Raw genomic sequence first — 6,000 nt, forward strand, 5'->3', positions numbered from 1 at the left:
GTGTGATTTCGAGAATACCTGATTTGTTCTTATATGAATTTATTTTTGGTTAAATCACTTCGTAGGTTTTTTTGAATTGTTTTTTTTTATTTGATTATCACTTCTGGTTGCCAAAATCAGAAATGGGATAGGATTTCGCTCACAAATAAGCCTTTTAAACAACTGTTAATTTTAGAATAAGTTGCCACGTGCTTCCTGTGACCGCTCAATTAGGACGCCGTCACCTCGCTCTCATATTGAGGGTAGCCGTCAAAAGCTGTTTCTGTTATTTCCTTATGTTAAGGATGCGCGCGTGATATGTTGACTTGCTGGTTGAAACGGACTGCCAATGTGGTGCGGTCATTCTGTGTTCCTGAGGCCAGCAACCTTGAGAAGCGGGCCTCGGCAGACGTACATCCTGTGCGCGTGGCGGGCGCTGTCCCGGAAGATGTGTTATTTGAACACATCAGGCGCAGTCCTGGTTCACGTTACTAACGTGGAACTTGTACAAGTTCAAGTATGTGAATGTGTGAGATGTTTTGTGAGATGATGTATGCATACTTTTGAAAGTGAAGTGTTTTAACTAACTGGTAGTGTGATTTTGTATGAGGGCCTTGGATGCGTGATGTATGATAGACTAGGCACTAACGAAATGTCGTCGTGATTAACTAACAGGATAACTTTTGCACAGATTGCGATGACGAATACCCCAATGACGTTGGTGAGCCTTCAGCTGAGTGTACTGATCCTTCTGCTTCCTCAAGAACACACTAACCACATATTGGTGACTATGGCGAACAAGATGCCGTTCTCCTGAAGAAGAGATCACCAGTACATCCGAGGACGGTGCACGGTCAGGAGAGGCCGTATAAGCATGTATGAAAGTATTTTAATTGTATTTTTTTTTAATTTAAAATTTTTAATTTCTATTTAAATTTTCTTTGGGAAACTTATGTTTACATTAATTGTCACACATTTCAGATGTAAGATTTTGAAAAATAATTAGTTACTTTTTGTACTGTGTGTGAATGTTGTAAGCTTAATAACTAAATTAAAAAAAATATTTGCAGAAATCATGGAGGGGGATGTTGATCCCCACCCGCCTTCTATAAAAAGAAAGGCCTCAGTGTGCCACGCGCTCTGTTGTTGCTCGGACGTTGACAAGACAAGTGGTTGGTGTCGAGGCCGAATACTGTGAGTACGATCTGTGTTATTTTTATTCAGCGGTTTTTGAAAGTGAAGTGTTTTAACTAAAGTTGTGGTAGTGTGATTTTGTATGAGGGCCTTAGATGCGTGATGTATGATAGACTAGGCACTAACGAAATGTCGTCGTGATTAACTAACAGGATAACTTTTGCACAGATTGCGATGACGAATACCCCGATGACGTTGGTGAGCCTTCAGCTGAGTGTACTGATCCTTCTGCTTCCTCAAGAACACACTAACCACATATTGGTGACTATGGCGAACAAGATGCCGTTCTCCTGAAGAAGAGATCACCAGTACATCCGAGGACGGTGCACGGTCAGGAGAGGCCGTATAAGCATGTATGTAAGTATTTTAATTGTATTTTTTTTTAATTTAAAATTTTTAATTTCTATTTAAATTTTCTTTGGGAAACTTATGTTTACATTAATTGTCACACATTTCAGATGTAAGATTTTGAAAAATAATTAGTTACTTTTTGTACTGTGTGTGAATGTTGTAAGCTTAATAACTAAATTAAAAAAAATATTTGCAGAAATCATGGAGGGGGATGTCGATCCCCACCCGCCTTCTATAAAAAGAAAGGCCTCAGTGTGCCACGCGCTCTGTTGTTGCTCGGACGTTGACAAGACAAGTGGTTGGTGTCGAGGCCGAATACTGTGAGTACGATCTGTGTTATTTTTATTCAGCGGTTTTTGAAAGTGAAGTGTTTTAACTAAAGTTGTGGTAGTGTGATTTTGTATGAGGGCCTTAGATGCGTGATGTATGATAGACTAGGCACTAACGAAATGTCGTCGTGATTAACTAACAGGATAACTTTTGCACAGATTGCGATGACGAATACCCCGATGACGTTGGTGAGCCTTCAGCTGAGTGTACTGATCCTTCTGCTTCCTCAAGAACACACTAACCACATATTGGTGACTATGGCGAACAAGATGCCGTTCTCCTGAAGAAGAGATCACCAGTACATCCGAGGACGGTGCACGGTCAGGAGAGGCCGTATAAGCATGTATGTAAGTATTTTAATTGTATTTTTTTTTAAATTTAAAATTTTTAATTTCTATTTAAATTTTCTTTGGGAAACTTGTGTGACAATTAATGTAAACATATTTCAGATGTAAGATTTTGAAAAATAATTAGTGACTTTTTGTACTGTGTGTGATGTTGTAAGCTTAATAACTAAATAAAAAAAAATATTTGCAGAAATCCTGGAGAATCATGAATCATGTCGATCCCCACCCGCCTTCTATAAAAGAAAGGCCTCAGTGTGCCACGCGCTCTGTTGTTGCTCGGACGTTGACAAGTGGTTGGTGTCGAGGCCGCATACTGTGAGTACGTTTTGTGTTATTTTTATTCGGTGATTTTTGTGTGATTGTTTTAAGGTTAACGGTTGTTTTTAAAATACCCAAAGTCGTGTTGTTTTGATTGTATAAGTAAATTTTAAGGTAGATTTAGTGTGATTTCGAGAATACCTGATTTGTTCTTATATGAATTTATTTTTGGTTAAATCACTTCGTAGGTTTTTTTGAATTGTTTTTTTTTTATTTGATTATCTCTTCTGGTTGCCAAAATCAGAAATGGGATAGGATTTCGCTCACAAATAAGCCTTTTAAACAACCGTTAATTTTAGAATAAGTTGCCACGTGCTTCCTGTGACCGGTCAATTAGGACGCCGTCACCTCGCTCTCATATTGAGGGTAGCCGTCAAAAGCTGTTTCTGTTATTTCCTTATGTTAAGGATGCGCGCGTGATATGTTGGCTTGCTGGTTGAAACGGACTGCCAATGTGGTGCGGTCATTCTGTGTTCCTGAGGCCAGCAACCTTGAGAAGCGGGCCTCTGCAGACGTACATCCTGTGCGCGTGGCGGGCGCTGTCCCGGAAGATGTGTTCTTTGAACACATCAGGCGCAGTCCTGGTTCACGTTACTAACGTGGAACTTGTACAAGTTCAAGTATGTGAATGTGTGAGATGTTTTGTGAGATGATGTATGCATACTTTTGAAAGTGAAGTGTTTTAACTAACTGGTAGTGTGATTTTGTATGAGGGCCTTGGATGCGTGATGTATGATAGACTAGGCACTAACGAAATGTCGTCGTGATTAACTAACAGGATAACTTTTGCACAGATTGCGATGACGAATACCCCAATGACGTTGGTGAGCCTTCAGCCGAGTGTACTGATCCTTCTGCTTCCTCAAGAACACACTAACCACATATTGGTGACTATGGCGAACAAGATGCCGTTCTCCTGAAGAAGAGATCACCAGTACATCCGAGGACGGTGCACGGTCAGGAGAGGCCGTATAAGCATGTATGTAAGTATTTTAATTGTATTTTTTTTTAATTTAAAATTTTTAATTTCTATTTAAATTTTCTTTGGGAAACTTATGTTTACATTAATTGTCACACATTTCAGATGTAAGATTTTGAAAAATAATTAGTACATTTTGTACTGTGTGATGTTGTAAGCTTAATAACTAAATAAAAAAAAATATTTGCAGAAATCATAGAGGGGGATGTCGATCCCCACCCGCCTTCTATAAAAGAAAGGCCTCAGTGTGCCACGCGCTCTGTTGTTGCTCGGACGTTGACAAGACAAGTGGTTGGTGTCGAGGCCGAATACTGTAAGTACGATCTGTGTTATTTTTATTCGGCGGTTTTTGAAAGTGAAGTGTTTTAACTAAAGTTGTGGTAGTGTGATTTTGTATGAGGGCCTTGGATGCGTGATGTATGATAGACTAGGCACTAACGAAATGTCGTCGTGATTAACTAACAGGATAACTTTTGCACAGATTGCGATGACGAATACCCCGATGACGTTGGTGAGCCTTCAGCTGAGTGTACTGATCCTTCTGCTTCCTCAAGAACACACTAACTACATATTGGTGACTATGGCGAGCAAGATGCCGTTCTCCTGAAGAACAGATCACCAGTACATCCGAGGACGGTGCACGGTCAGGAGAGGCCGTATAAGCATGTATGTAAGTATTTTAATTGTATTTTTTTTTTAATTTAAATTTTTTAATTTCTTTTTAAATTTTCTTTGGGAAACTTATGTTTACATTAATTGTCACACATTTCAGATGTAAGTTTTTCAAAAATAATTAGTACATTTTGTACTGTGTGATGTTGTAAGCTTAATAACTAAATAAAAAAAAATATTTGCAGAAATCATAGAGGGGGATGTCGATCCCCACCCGCCTTCTATAAAAGAAAGGCCTCAGTGTGCCACGCGCTCTGTTGTTGCTCGGACGTTGACAAGACAAGTGGTCGGTGTCGAGGCCGAATACTGTGAGTACGATCTGTGTTATTTTTATTCGGCGGTTTTTGAAAGTGAAGTGTTTTAACTAAAGTTGTGGTAGTGTGATTTTGTATGAGGGCCTTAGATGCGTGATGTATGATAGACTAGGCACTAACGAAATGTCGTCGTGATTAACTAACAGGATAACTTTTGAACAGATTGCGATGACGAATACCCCGATGACGTTTGTGAGCCTTCAGCTGAGTGTACTGATCCTTCTGCTTCCTCAAGAACACACTAACTACATATTGGTGACTATGGCGAGCAAGATGCCGTTCTCCTGAAGAACAGATCACCAGTACATCCGAGGACGGTGCACGGTCAGGAGAGGCCGTATAAGCATGTATGTAAGTATTTTAATTGTATTTTTTTTTTAATTTAAAATTTATAATTTCTATTTAAATTTTCTTTGGGAAACTTATGTTTACATTAATTGTCACACATTTCAGATGTAAGATTTTGAAAAATAATTAGTACATTTTGTACTATGTGTGTTGTCAGCTTAATAACTAAATAAAAAAAATATTTGCAGAAATCATAGAGGGGGATGTCGATCCCCACCCGCCTTCTATAAAAGAAAGGCCTCAGTGTGCCACGCGCTCTGTTGTTGCTCGGACGTTGACAAGACAAGTGGTTGGTGTCGAGGCCGCATACTGTGAGTACGTTTTGTGTTATTTTTATTCGGTCATTTTTGTGTGATTGTTTTAAGGTTAACGGTTGTTTTTAAAATACCCAAAGTCGTGTTGTTTTGATTGTATAAGTAAATTTTAAGGTAGATTTAGTGTGATTTCGAGAATACCTGATTTGTTCTTATATGAATTTATTTTTGGTTAAATCACTTCGTAGGTTTTTTTGAATTGTTTTTTTTTATTTGATTATCACTTCTGGTTGCCAAAATCAGAAATGGGATAGGATTTCGCTCACAAATAAGCCTTTTAAACAACCGTTAATTTTAGAATAAGTTGCCACGTGCTTCCTGTGACCGGTCAATTAGGACGCCGTCACCTCGCTCTCATATTGAGGGTAGCCGTCAAAAGCTGTTTCTGTTATTTCCTTATGTTAAGGATGCGCGCGTGATATTTTGGCTTGCTGGTTGAAACGGACTGCCAATGTGGTGCGGTCATTCTGTGTTCCTGAGGCCAGCAACCTTGAGAAGCGGGCCTCTGCAGACGTACATCCTGTGCGCGTGGCGGGCGCTGTCCCGGAAGATGTGTTCTTTGAACACATCAGGCGCAGTCCTGGTTCACGTTACTAACGTGGAACTTGTACAAGTTCAAGTATGTGAATGTGTGAGATGTTTTGTGAGATGATGTATGCATACTTTTGAAAGTGAAGTGTTTTAACTAACTGGTAGCGTGATTTTGTATGAGGGCCTTGGATGCGTGATGTATGATAGACTAGGCACTAACGAAATGTCGTCGTGATTAACTAACAGGATAACTTTTGCACAGATTGCGATGACGAATACCCCAATGACGTTGGTGAGCCTTCAGCCGAGTGTACTGATCCTTC

This window comes from Pieris napi, chromosome 11 (genome assembly GCF_905475465.1).
Source record: "Pieris napi chromosome 11, ilPieNapi1.2, whole genome shotgun sequence".
Lineage (NCBI taxonomy): Eukaryota > Metazoa > Arthropoda > Insecta > Lepidoptera > Pieridae > Pieris > Pieris napi.